General features: G+C 39.1%; 1 pseudogene; it reads right to left on the bottom strand.

Annotated features, from left to right (window-relative positions):
• Positions 1-337: 337 nt before the first annotated feature.
• LOC116904433 lies at positions 338-5,424 on the bottom strand (annotated as a pseudogene).
• Positions 5,425-14,831: the final 9,407 nt, after the last annotated feature.

Below are 14,831 nucleotides of genomic sequence, written 5' to 3'. Positions count from 1 at the left end.
TCAGTCAATGCTTCCCAGTAATAAACTCTCACGAGAGAAAGGCAAGAGCTGACGAGCAAGTATGTCCTCTGACTCCCATAACCATGCCTTTACATACAAAAACACAGAGAAAGATGGTGGACTAACAGAACTCTAATTAGGGTATTATAAATTGATTATGATTTGCAAAGTAACTAAGGAAGGGCTAACTATACATCTCCTTTTCACTATGAATTGCTTTAATGGTGGTATCTGTATAGGTGATGTCAGGACACAGGTCAGCAAATGCACAGTGGACATGGCTAACAGACAGGCTGTGAATGAATAAAGAGTTCACATGGCTTCCATGCTTTAATGACTAAGCCACCTCCTCCCCAGCCTGCTCCTCAAACTCTCCCTCCTCAGCTAAAGCATCCTGGTACTGCTGGTACTCGGACACCAGGTCATTCATGTTGCTCTCAGGCTTAGTGAAACCCATCTCATCCATGCCCTCACCTGTCACCAGTGTTGCAAGGCCTTGCATCGGAACATAGATGTGAACTGCTCTGAGATGCATTTGAACAGCTCCTGAACAGCCGTGCTGTCGCAGTTGAAAGTGGCAGACATTTTTAGGCCACAAGGTGGAATGTCACAGACAGCTGTTTTCACATTGTTAGGGATCCTCCCAAACAAAGTAGCTGCTGTTCTTGTTTTGGTCATTAAGCATCTGTTAGTCCACTTCCTTCATAGACGTGTGGCCTCTGAACACGTAGCGCCCATGGCAGGGATCACAAGCACCATCACGTTCTTGCCATCAAACATTTTCTCTGTGAGCTCAGGAACTGTCAAGGCATGGTACTGTTGGCTTGCCTGTCTGGTCAAGGGGGCTTTAAGAGCACTTAGTACTTTTCCTCAGGACCAGAGTTGACCAGAGTTTAGACCCCAAAAATCCAGAGTGTTGCAATAGTAAGGGTTTTCTAGTAGACCAAGCTGAAAGAGAGTGTGGGTATATGTACGCATGCGTGTGTGCCTGCCTGCGTGCCTGCCTGATGAGTGCCTACCTACATGAGTGCCTGCCTGCATGAGTATCTACCTGCGTGCCTGTGTGTGTGCGTGACTTAGAAGAGTGGCTTACAGTCCAAGAATCCAATAGTTGTTCAGTCGGCAAGGCTGGATGTCTCATCTGGTCTTCATTATAAGCCAGAATCCTGAAGAAGTAGGCTCTAATGGCAGTGAAGGAATAGACTCTCCATTAAGAATGAAGATAAGCAGGCAGAGAGAAACAAACGTCCCTTCTTCCAAGCCCTTTATTTAGGTTGCCAGCAGAAGGCATTTGGCCCAGATTAAAGGTGACCCTTCTCACCTCAAATGATTTACTTATGAAAATTCCATCACAGATGAACCCAACCACTTCTGTTCTAGTTCATTCCTGATGTATTAAATTGACAACCAAGAATAGCCATCCCAGTTGTGAGTCAGGTAGCTCTCAACCATCTGTAATTCCGACTTCAGGGGACCCAATATCTCTGACCTAAGCGTGCAGCTACTCATGTGCACACATCCACATGAAGACACATACACGTTCACATTATTATAAATAAAAACAAACCAATTTTAAAAACTTGAAATGGATGGAACTGTGTCAAAACGTACTTAAAGTTTTCTTGATCAGTAAGCTTAGATTTCACCTATGTTGTTTGGGTCTAGTTTATACACAGTCGTGTATAATTTATTCCTGTGGGAAGAAGAGGAACAGCAGGGTTTATCACAATGGGGTAGGTCCAACATCATTAAAAATTAAAACTGTATATAAGAAATTCTCAAGTTAATAAAAAAAATTAAAACTGTAACAACATTCTGAAAATGACCTTAATTGGATGGAATGAATAAAGAAATTCAGCTGCCCCTTACAGTTGGTGTTTCAATGGCTCAACTTCAAATGCCCTGCCCATCCAAATTCTAATTTCACTTCTTCCCAGTGAAGGTAGGAAACTGGACACAGGATACATGTGTAGGAAGAAGAACACTGAGACATCATCAGGCAAGATGTCTAGAGACAGAGAAATCTTTCCCACAGTTTTCAAGGTCATTCTTTTTAGCATAGTCTCATTATTGGATTTCCTGTCTTAAGTTCTTAGTAGGGAATTTTTAGTTTGTAATGGATGCCTTTCTATTCCAGGACAGAGAACCATAGACAACTGGAGGCATGATCCCTGTGTCTGTTTCATTGTGGGACTGAATTCCCAGCAATAGCCCAGCCATAGATTCATGAATAAAAAAAATGAGAGCAGGTTTCAAAATGTGGGCAGGACATAGATGAAGGGCATCTTGGGGATCTAGACAGGACCTTTGCTGATTGACTCGTTCTTAAGTAAAAATAATCATGCATTTCTTTGAACAATTGGTGGCAGTGTCAGAAATTAAAAGGACGTGAGTTCTGCCTTTGTGACTAGCATCGGACTGATAGAACCACTTTTTATTTCTGCTATTTAGCTAAACTACAAAGGGGCAATGATCACATTATTTAAATCAAAGTTTCATTTGGGGGAACATAGGGAAATGTTCTGCATCAAAAACAAACTTTAAAGATGTTTAGAAATTATTCATAAAGCAATAATTACGCATTTGCTATGTAGCAAGGCTGCATACACATTAAAAATGTGAATTTCTAACATCAAGGTCTCATGATCATGAGGGTTTACAGAGCAACCAGTGGATGCAACTGAAGTGGTACACTTGGGGAATAAGGAAAAGAGAGCAATGAGACTTGCTAGGGGAAAGTTTGCAAGTTGCTAGACGGTTCCCGCAAGAGACAATTTGAAAGAAAGATGGGGAGGGTGGTTTGGTGAATAAAAGTCCAGCTGCTCAATATGAGGACTTGAGTCCTATCCCCACATTCGTGTTAAAAAATAAAATAAAAGGCTGTCATGGTCTCCATGGTGCTATAACCCCAGCTCTGTGGCAGATAGAGACAGGCTCTCCCACCATGCTAGCCAAAATGGTGAGCCCAGCTTCAACAAAAGACTCTGGGTTTAGGGAGTAACAGTAAAAGTGCAGAGGAACAGAGTCTTTGTCTATGTTCTGTGCACGCGCACACACACACACACACACACACACACACACACACACACACACACACGGACAATTGATGTCACTTTCTGATGTGTATCTACTGTGACCTACATTTAATCGTATCTGCAAAGCATGCATGTGGACTTCTATGTTGTTTCCCTACCCCCGTGCTTCTGTATTGACAGTGCTCAGAAAACGTTCGTTGTTAGCGAGCAAGGTGCTGTCCTCTTCCCATACCTTTTGTTTTGCTTTACAATGGAAAAGGCAGGAGTGTGTGTTCTTTTAATAGCGAGTGGTGCTGGACCATTTTTCCAAATTGAAATATGATCGCAGAATTCAGGATCTTTAATCTTATCGGTGAGGAGAAAGCTGTTTGACATTTTCTTACAAATTGTCAAGCACATCCGCAGTTACGTAGATTCAGCCGGCATTTGACTGAAACGATACAACACATTCAACAAGAAGCATTCTGTTTGTGGCTGCAGAGAGTAACAGACACATAGATCTGCATTCGCTGGACTATAGAGCAATGAAATTTCCATGGAAAATAAATTGACTACTTCAATCATAGTTTATAATTCATTAAATTCTCCAATACTAATTCAAGAAATGGTCCTAGAGACTGCCCAGCAGCTTATGATGTAAGAACTTACTGAGTGAGGTTATTTACTGACTGCAATAGAAAAAATAGAAACCGTACATATTTTCAATCTGATAGATGACTTTATGTAAAAGATTTCATAAGGCTAATATATTGCATATGTAATGTCTATCCAAATAGTTCCATACAGTGGAATACCATGCAGTGGTTAAGAAGAATGAGACCATATATTATGCACTTAACAATATGTCTAGTGAAATAACAAAGTACATAATTTTAATAGTAAGTGGTTATTCGTGAAGAAAGATGGCTACATAGATATAAATATGAATATAGATAGGCATGCACAGTGTTTGTACAATGCAATTCTGTCTATGAATAAACTACCCCTAATATACAAAAGAATAATCACTGTAGAATTAGAAAAGGAAGTAAAACAAAGCCATTTATTCCTGCTGTATTAGTAACCTTAATTATTGCTGTGGCAAGACCCATGACTTCGTCAATGGCAGGAGTAAGGCTCGTGGTTTGCAGATACAGTCCGCTGAGGGCAGGGACGACCAAGGGAGCTCTAGCTTGTCCATGTGGAATAAGCTGTGTTATAACTGCAGTCCAGAAGCAAGAGTAAACTCTTATGCCCGGCTCATTTCTTTTCTTTTTAATTCAGTCCAGGACCCCGACTAGTCCACATTTCCATACACATTCAGGTCAGGTATTCATTCCTCAGTGAAATGTCTGTGTAGAACTTCTCCCAGCATACACAGAAGATCTGTGAGCTAGATTTCTCTAAGCCCCATGAAGTTAAAACATTACCCAACATGGAAGATGAAACATTACCCAAACTTTGTCATTTTTGAACAGATATTGCGTGTATATATTATCCATTCAGGATCTCATTAAGGAATTAACAAAACACCTGAAGCGTAATTTTCTCTCCAACAGTACTTTTAATAATTGTCTTGATTTTTTTCCCATAAATACACAAGGGCTGTGATGTTAATCTAGTTCCATAAATATGTGAGGAAAAGTTAAGGGTTTTTGAGAAGGAGGGTTTTTTTTCTTATTCCTTAAATTAGTTTCTCCCCTAGGAAGTAAATAACCTTAAATTATTTTACTCCAAAAGAGGCAGCATCAGCTATAAAAAAGGATGAATCTGATATTTGATAGCTTAAATGAGGCATAATAATCAAAGAACAAACTTTTGAAAGGAAGAATGTGTGAGATACTGGATCCTTGGGACAGCAGCAGTAATTTACACACCATTACTCATTCAGGGTTGCATCCCTAATTACTGCTTGGGAAAAAAATAATTATTATACTGTAGCAATGACTCCTTTCATCAAAAAGAGAAACAGTGCTGACATAGGAATATATTAAGAAAGTGTAACTCTAGTCTGTTGATGAAGTTGTTTATAGACAGGATTTAGGGGAAACTTATTAAGAACAAAGATGTATTTGTAAAGGGGCTGTGTCATATACACAAAACTGTGGATTAATTCTCGAAAAATGGGCATAAGCGAAGCACATTTAAAATTTGTTTCTAGGTATTTTTTAACCTACTGTCTTTCTCAGACATCTTTCTTAACAGTTTTTTGTTTTTGAGGCTTTGTGTGTGTGTGTGTGTGTGTGTGTGTGTGTGTGTGTGTGTGTGTGTGTGTGTGTGTGTGTGTGTGTGTGTGTGTGTGTGTGTATGTCTGGCTGTCCTTGAACTCACTCTGTAAACCAGGCGGCTTTGAACTCAGAGCTCTACCTGCTTTTGCCTCCCTAGGGATGGGATTAAAGTTGAGTACCATCGTGCCCATCAGACATATTTTTAGTATACCTTTACAAACTAACAGACATCAACAGCAAAAAAGCTAATTAAGAAATGGGTATGATGGCTCCAGCTGCATAGGGAGCAGAGGATGGCCTTGTTGGGCACCAATGGGAGGAAAAGCCCTTGGTCCTGCCAAGGCTGGACCCCCAGTGTAGCGAAATGTTGGGGGGTGGGAAGAGGGTTGGTTTGGCAGGGGAACACCCGTAGAGAAGAAGGGGAGGAGAATAGGGTAGGGGCTTATGTCTGGGAAACCGGGAAAGGGAATACTATTTGAAATGTAAAATTTAAAAATCCAATAAAAAATAAAAATAATGAAAAAAAGAAATGGATATAAATAGAAATTAATGAAAAGAAAGCATCCAAATTCTCAATGGGTAATTAAAGAAGTGTTCAGCCTCACAGATCAAGGAAAGAAAACCAAAACTGTAATATCACCCCACTCTTGTGAGAATTCCCATCACCAAGGGCAAAAGATGTTAACTGTCCATGAGGATGTAGAGAAAGGCAATACAGCACCCAGTGGATAAAAATGTAAGTAAATATTACCACTGAGGGTTGCAAAAACATAGGTACAATCCTAGTCCTGGGCATACTACTAAAGGAATAAGACCAGTAGAAAGTCAAAGAGAAATCTTTACACTCATACTCACTGCTACACCGTCCACACTAACTACAAAAGGAAACAGCTCCTCCCAATAAAGAGCTTTTAAAGTACTAAATGGGAGACTCGTCACCCAAACAAACTAAAGAAATCATGCCATTTGCAACAATAGTGCTGGAACGTGAAATCACCGTTAAGTGAAACGAGCCAACCAAAAAGGAAGTCCTGCAGGATCCCCCTCACTGTGGGAGAACAAAAGCTCTCAGAGTGAAGAGCAGAAGCTCCAGCCATAGGGCAGCAGGAAAAGAAAAGGTTGACCAGTAGTTTCTAAGCCATGGTTGGTTAGCAACTGGCATTCTCCACCGTGAGCTGTGCTGTACAGTGAAGAGAAAGAGCAGTCACGCAGTTACTATCTCAAAAATCAGAGGAAATGGATTTTGACCTTTGTTATAGGTGAATAGTATTCCATTGAGGTGGCAGTGTTTATGGATGCAGAAATAGTAAACAACAAATACATATCAATATATAACAATAAAATCTACAGTTTTGAGGTTTTATATCTTTTACATATAAAAGTGAAATTAATATAAACCTGGAAGGGCTAATGTGGGTTAAACTACTGAATCATACACTAAAATTTGATTAATATTGTAAATTAATACAATATTCGATTTACCACAGATGATTTTTTTTTTCAAAATCTAGTGAAGGTCTGATAGGAAAGACTAACGGTAAGAAAAAGGGACCGCAGTAGCTGAAGTAATTGTCACATGCTAAACAAAATTATGCATCATTGTTTGTATATATTTACAGATGTGAATATGTATATATATATATATATGTGTGTGTGTATATATATGTATATATAATTCTATAGGCAAAAATGAAAGGGCAAAATCATGCTTTAAATGAATATAGTCAGACCACAAATCTTAGTGCCGTTTATTAGCTTGAAGTTGTGATTAGTTCTCATAAAAGTATTTCGACAAACTGTGGGATATTTAAACATGCTATTGATGGTTCATTTGTGAAATCTCTACATTTTATGTAATACCAAAGAAGTCTTATGCTAACACCAAAGCCTTTTTAAAGGATTCTGTGTTCTTGAACTATAACTGTATCATATGTGTAGTGTCTTCTAATAATCTAAGCTTGGCAAAGTGTAGACGTGTGCATATAGACAGTATGGAAGGAAGCATTTACCTGCTTTGGATGACACACAGAACTACTTCTATCTCCGCGGACAAGGGGACTTGGGAATTTTACCCGATGAAGCATAGAAGACCATTTCCTCTCTAACGGAAGTTTTCTAATGAAAATGTTTGAATATGAAATAGTAGAATTGGATCTTTTATTGGACCTTTAAAATACACAGAGCTTAAGATTAAGACGTAAAATTCAGATTCAGAAATGTCTCCATAATATACTTCAAGGAGGTCATGAAAAATAAAATAATTCTTATAATGGGTGGGAGAGCTGTGAAGTGAAGCACTGGAGTGTTGTTTACCTACAAGGTGTGTTCCCACTTCAAAAGTTGCTTTTCCACATGTAGTCGTGTTACACACGGACTAATTATCCTAATTATACAGTGGCTCCTGGATGTGTTTTCAGTCTTCTTTCTCCTTTCACCTTATGCAAAATGATTGTTCCCGTGAACAGCTCCTTTGCCTCTCCCGTTCGCACTAGAGAAGCTCCCTTGCAGAACTGGAGGGTGCAAAAAACAAACAAAAAACAACAACAACGACGACAACAACAATCTGGCAGAGTTCTCATGAAATGTGATCTTTTATCTACTTTTTCCCAGGGACCCATCCAGCTGAGAGGAGAGCAGGCCTCTGAGCCACACATGCAAATGCAGTCGAGAAAACTTCTTTTCTGCGAAACAGCAAGGGGAAATTGCTTTCTAACAGAGCCTGCTCAGAGGGTGGAAAATCATTCTGCTTTTTGAGAGGTTTTCATGTATGAGAAATAAGCAGCTGTAGCCATGGAGCAAAAAGAGACATTATTATTGGTCCAGATAGACATTGAGAGGAAGTTCAGGGCCATGCAGTATTGCTGCTAATTCTGGGAATATTGTTCATCTCAAAGATTCAGAAGTTGTTTTGTAAAAATGTAGTCAATAACAAGAAAGAATAGTTCAAGCCTGAGTTTTTCCTTTTGTTTTCTTTTATTTTTTTAACAGTCAGGTGTCTTTCCTTCTATAAGGTGTGAAACCCGTCATTTCTATGCTACGTGCATAGCAAACTCCCCTTTGTGGATTTAGTCATCTTGTGGGCTATACTTGACTTTTGAAGAGTATAAGATTTTATTTTTATTTTATGTTCATTTCTTGGGTATGTGATTTCTCTTGTGAGTGATTTTAGATAACGTATAGAATTGTGCAGACTTTTTTGTTACCTGGGTGTCTTAGCTAGGGTTTTACTGCTGTGGACAGACACCATGACCAAGGTAATTCTTAGAAAGACAACGTTTAATTGGAGCTGGCTTACTGGTTCAGAGGTTTAGTCCATTATCATCAAGACAGGAGCATGGGAGTGTGCCGGCAGACATGGTACAGGAGGAGCTGAGAGTTCTACATCTTCATCTGGAGGCTGCTAGGAAAAGACTGGCTTCCAGGCAGCTAGAACAAGACTGGCTTCCAGGCAGCTAGAACAAGACTGGCTTCCAGGCAGCTAGAACAAGACTGGCTTCCAGGCAGCTAGGATAAGACTGGCTTCCAGGCAGCTAGGATAAGGGTCTTAAAGCCTACATCCACAGTGACATACTTCCCTCAACAAGGCCACATCTACTTCAACAAGGCCATACCTCCAAAGAGTGCCACTCCTTGGGCCAAGCATATTCAAACTACCATACTGGGTTTATATACTAATGGAACAGTTCTCAAGGATCTTTTTGATAATGTTCTTTCAGTTTCTGTTGTGATTTGAAGAAGTCACCTAGTCCCTGGTTGATGGCACTGTTTGGAGAGGTTTTGGATCCTCTAATAAGTGAAGTTCTGTTGAACAAAGTATGTCACTAGGGGCATTCTTTTTTTGAGGTTTTAGAGTCTATTCCCTCTTTCCCATGTGTGACTGAAATATGATTATTTGTCTTCTTGCTATCTTCCTGGTCTTTACTGCCATGAGTTTCCTATGTTTATGGACTTCCCCTTTAAAACCGTAAGCCAAAATAAAACCCTCTCTTAAGTTGCTTTTGATTATGGTATTTTATCGCAGCAACAGAGAAGTAACTAAGACAACGCTCATGGAAGTAAGAGAAGCTAACCGACGGGAGAACTGGTCAACTGAAACCTTATCCATATTTACTAGAGTATTATCAGGATGGTAGTCATGCTCACATGAAGAAGAAAATGGTACAAGTCCTTAAGATTTCACATAAAAGCAATGATGGCAGTTGCAATTCCCAACAACATGAGGCCCTGAGTCCACCTCATCCCCGTACCTCCAGCATCTAAATTGGCACTGGTACTTATACCCTTTTAAAAGTCAGTGCACACCACCATACAGAACAAACCATAAGGAAGGAAAATGGATGAGAGATTTTATTATGTTTTAATCAAATAGGTTTAACCTGGCAAATGAGAGGAGGGATGAAGGGATAAGGAGACTGTCTAGTGGGTGACATAACTGTTCGGTATGAATAGTAAGCAATTGAGATGTGTGAATTGAAATTAAGATTATTTTAAATAACCTAATTTGGGGAGGAATCACAGAGAATGAACTTGTTAAAATTGGATAGGTTTCTTTGTTTCCCTCATGGCTGTGTTTTCATCTGTAAGAACATCCATGATAGCTCTTGAAGCTGTCCCTTTAGGATAAATGGCTCTAGGGTTTAATATATCCCATAATAGAGATGCTAGCAGAGAGCCCACCACCCATCCACCCCTGCTCCGAACTCAGTCTTAACCTTGACTGTGAGTCATCACAACCCCTGCAGATGATCCGACTACATGGTCCTGACCTTAATCCCACAAACACGGGGCTATCAAAGGCACCACCTGGACAGAAGTGTTTGTGTGGAATTATGTCCCATATTTAAATTCTGGATATACAATAGTAGAAAATGACTGGCAAATGCATGGTTGCTTCACACATTTACATTGCAATTGTGAAAGTTTTCTTTGATTAAAATGCTATGTTATACTGTTGATTGCATACCGTGAGAAAAAATAGTAAGTAAATTTGCAACTGGCCCTGTACATTAGTCCGATGAGTCATTTAAACAGAAAACTAATTTCTGCCAGGCAAGAGTAACAAGAAAGATTGCATTTGAATTGCTCTTGTGACCAAGAGGAAAATTCGTCTTCTGTATAGACTAAGTAAATTTGGAGTGGGGGAGATACTGTGGGCGGTCAGAGGGGTTGTTGTGCATTAATGTCCTATAAAAGACTTCTACACTTAAACAAATGGAAGCTCTGATAGCTATTTTTAATATACTGTGCGAATTCTACTGTTTCTCTTAACTTGGTAATCAACGTTCAAATGGAAAGGGATTGCTTACCCTCTCCAATAGTTCTGAAGTCTTTCAGTTAAAAAGAGCAACCACTGTCCAATAATCCTTCTAAATAAATGTCTATATCCTCCCCCCTCTTAAATTTTCAAAAGAGGAATGTTTATCTTGTAAAAGAAAAGAGAGAGCAAGTCCTTCTAACTTAAAAAACATTTTTTTCTCTAAATGAAACAAAAGGGGATGTGGAAAGGAATTTGCAATCACGAATGGATCATTTATCCCCTTACAGTCTGACCTCTGCTTCCTGTCCAGCTGGTTGAGTTTCAATAGAAGTAACTTTGATGTTAAGTTTGTTTAGTCCTAATTTGCTATAAAAAATAAACTGTGTAACTATTACTGATTAGGATAGAGCTCCTAGGGCGCCATGAAAACCCAATAGTATGCAAATATACACATGCATATCATATGAAGCAAGGTTGCTTATATTCTACAGTACTGATTGAGTGTGACATCACTAAAAACTATCATCAAGAATGCGTTGTGCTGTACTCTGTAATTTTAATTGCGGAATACAGTGCACTTGGGTTTGATTTAATGATTTATTTGTTTTAAAAAAATGTACATCTCTTTCATAGCTTTTCCCCATAGCCATTTTACCAGGAACCCAGCCAATAGGTTGTACCTGCTCCTGGAACTCTCCCTCCTGCTGGGTTGTTGTATCCAACTCTGTTATGATAGCTTTAATTTCATCATATTAAAATTATTGTGTCATGTTGGGTTGTTATGTCTTAGAAGACTGTTCCTTTCTAATGAGAGACAGAGAGGGTGTGCACCCAGAGGGGAGGGAAATGGTGAGGAATTGTGAAGAAGAAAGGGAGGGGAAATTGTAACACCGATATGTTGTATGAGAAAAGAATCTGTTTTCAATAAATGGGACAAAAGGTGGAGAAAAAAGAAAAGCCATTTTTTATAAAGCATTGACTAATCTTGGTTGTCAACATGACAGACTTGGGAAGAGGCAACTTCGACTAAAGAATTGCGTTCATCTGATTGGCTATGGACATGACTGTGGGGCATTTTCTTGATTGCTGATAGATATAGGAATACTTAGACCAGGGTGATGGTATCCCTTAGCAGCATGGGCATGGGCTGTACAAGAAAATGCGGTTAAACATGAGCTGGGAAGCAAGCCAGAAAGCACTATTTCTCCATGAGCCTTGAAATCTTGTCTTGGACTCCCTCAAAAATAGACAGTAACCCATAAACCAGACAAACCCTTTCCCACCCACCTCATCCAACCCTACACAAGAAAAGGAAAAGGAAAGGAAGAAAGCCAGGAGTAACTGTAACATCTTAAAAACATTGCCTTGTGTGGGAAAATGATTCACATGATTTACAGCAGATTGAGTTTCTGTCTTTGCATTTTATTTTTCTTTTGAAATCATTTTTTAATAGGCTCTTCGGCAATATTACAAATGGAGGGATGTGGCCTGTATCTTTCTTTTCTTTCTGGTTTTTTAAATGTGTTTGAGAGAAAGACATGTTAATTTAATTGTAACACTTTTTCTTTTCCTTTCAACCTTCCCTACTTTTCTTCAAATTAATGGCTTGTTTTTCACTGTTTTTGCACCTGTATTTGTGTGTGTGTGTGTGTGTGTGTGTGTGTGTGTGTGTGTGTGTGTGTGTGTGTGTTCCTATATAGTTCCTGTTAAGGTTATATAACATTACCTTTATGTATGCCTTCAAGGATGACTGAAGCCAATCGCTGTGCTCTTCCCAGGAGACAAAACATTTCCTCTGCCGCCAGATTTTCTTGGTTGCCTATCATTCTGTGACTAGGGTTGAGGCCTCATTAACTTTTCTCCATCCAGTTTGGCACGATCATTGAAGTCATTTTTGTTCAGTTCATAATGGCTCGGTCCTGTTGGTCAGACTTTATGTTTAGAGGTTCTGATATTCCTAAGAAACATAGACTCACAGAAAACTCCATGATCCTTATTTTTAAAGATGAATGCACACAAGGGACATGTTGGAATCTAAATTGCAAGAGTGTGTAGTAGATGTAAAGAAAAGAATTTCCTTTCCAAATCTTTGACCTGGGGTATCTTCATTGTTCTTAGTGAGAAAACAAAACAAAACAGCAGCAACAACAAACACCTCTGTGCTTTGCATCAAAAAGCAGCTTAAAGAAAATTAAAGGACAAAACCACAAAATATTCTAAATTACCAGTTATCATAATGGTCATGGACTATAAAAACACAGAATAATAAACATACACATGTAAGAGACAGGAAGGCCCAGGTCTGTGAGGGGTTCGCTGTATGTGCCTCTCCTCTCCAATTCATTGCTCTTATCTATGAGCATCTGGAAAATACAATTTGATGAGTCAGCAGACACTGGGACTAATGTTAACCTTTGACCCATTGTTCAGGACCTGCCGACAGAAGAGTAAGGAGAAGCTGCCCCTTAGGCATGAGGGTTTTAAATGTTCTCTGTAATGAAAGTATGCTTGCATAGTCTCAAGAGCATGGCTTCTGATACTTCAGTTAAAGGCAGGTAAGGCAAGTGCTGAACAGACATTGTGATAGGACATTTCCTTTCCTTCTAAAACACGGGAAATAAAGTCAACATGTTCGAGATGCCCACCCTGTTCCATAGATGAACTATCATTTGTGTCATCAAGGAAGAGAAATCAAGAGAATTGTATACAAATGGACCTTGTCAAAGTAGTTCTCATTGCTTTCCGCCTCTGTGAATAATATAGTTTATTGCACCGTTGCCTCGCTGCACAACAATTGTTAGTGTCTAAGTCTCTCTTCTTCTTTGGAACTTCATTTCATCATAAAGTATATAGAAAATATATTGGGTTAAGGAAGGTACTTTAGTCTACAAAACACTTGCCTTTTGAGTTTAAGGACCCAAATTTGATGCCCAGAATCCACACAGAAACCTCATGCACTTGTAATTCCAGCACTGGAAGGCAGAGACAGGAAGATTACTGTGGCTTGCTGGTCAGCAGCCTAGAGCCATTGGTGATCTCCAGGTTACCAAGAGACTCATTTCAAGAAAGGAAAGTTAAAGAGGTAAATGATGCCTGTTAAAAGACACATGAACTTGTCTTCTGGCTTCTACATGATGCATGTGTGCACACACACATACAATCACAAGCACATGCATGCACATGGGCACACACACACACACACATCACATCACATCACATTAAATGCATTTGGTATGTTTTGCCTCTTAATCTGCTTATTGTTTAATTCCAAAGCCCACATGTAAACCCCTGAGAGAGTAGAGCAGTTATGCTACAAGTGTATTTATCTTTTTGTTTGTAAACAGTGCTTGTCATAGTTGATGTTGGTAAAAAAAATCCAATGAATTTCAGAATATAATTGATGAAAAAATATGATCTTGCATTAAATGCACCCTAAGCATTTACAATGAGGACCCTTTTAATTAAGAAAATGTCTCTCTACAACAAAAGCCATTGTTTCAGAATTCTCTGCAAACTAAGCTGTGCCTATGTTTTAAGATTTTTCTCCAAGTGATAGATTAACCAGTGATTATAGGAGATTGTTCGTGACACAATTCAACACAATCTCTCTGTCTCCTTTCCCTCTAGTAACTGTGAATTCCAGCATGTGAGTGCATGCTACTTATAACATGCGAGGAATGAAAATCTCCCTTGACGTAGCTCATAGGAAAAACATTCTTCATCATTTCGCTCATGTTATTTCTAAATGAAGAGGAAATTAGCCCTCAAAGTCCATTCACCTTTTACACTTCTGTCAACTGTGTAAAGAAAATGCTGCTTCTGCACCACATAATCCATGCAAAATGAGACCCAGGGCTAGGAAAGAACAGTGAGGTAAAACTTTTGCCTGATCCTCATATCTGACGCCTGCACATCTTCTTTAATGGACCACAGAGTGACTGGTGATACTTCAGTTTATATAAAAGCTTTCAGTCGTGCCTAGGAAGGACGTTGAAGAAGTCCAGCCCCTGTGTGACTTGTGGTTCTGAAGAGAATTAAACATGGCAACACCTAGAACTACTATATTTATAATGACCAATTCTTAAAGCTGGCTAAGTCCCCTGGTCCAGTGATGCAACAGGTTTCTGTAGCCTGGACCTGTAGTTTTAAATATACAATCACACCTTAAACCTTTACCAAAACAATCCAAATGAATATCTTTGTATTATTTAATACATTTGTAAACGATTGTGATATACTTTATTGCAAAGCTTAATTCTAGTAAAGGTATAGAAGAAAGAAAAGATAGAATGGTGGGAAGGAAGGAAAAGATGGTGAGAAGGAGGGCGAGAG

The sequence above is a fragment of the Rattus rattus genome, chromosome 6 (assembly GCF_011064425.1).
Source record: "Rattus rattus isolate New Zealand chromosome 6, Rrattus_CSIRO_v1, whole genome shotgun sequence".
Lineage (NCBI taxonomy): Eukaryota > Metazoa > Chordata > Mammalia > Rodentia > Muridae > Rattus > Rattus rattus.
Note: the sequence above shows the minus strand (reverse complement) of the source record. Positions and strands in the feature narration are given on the sequence as shown.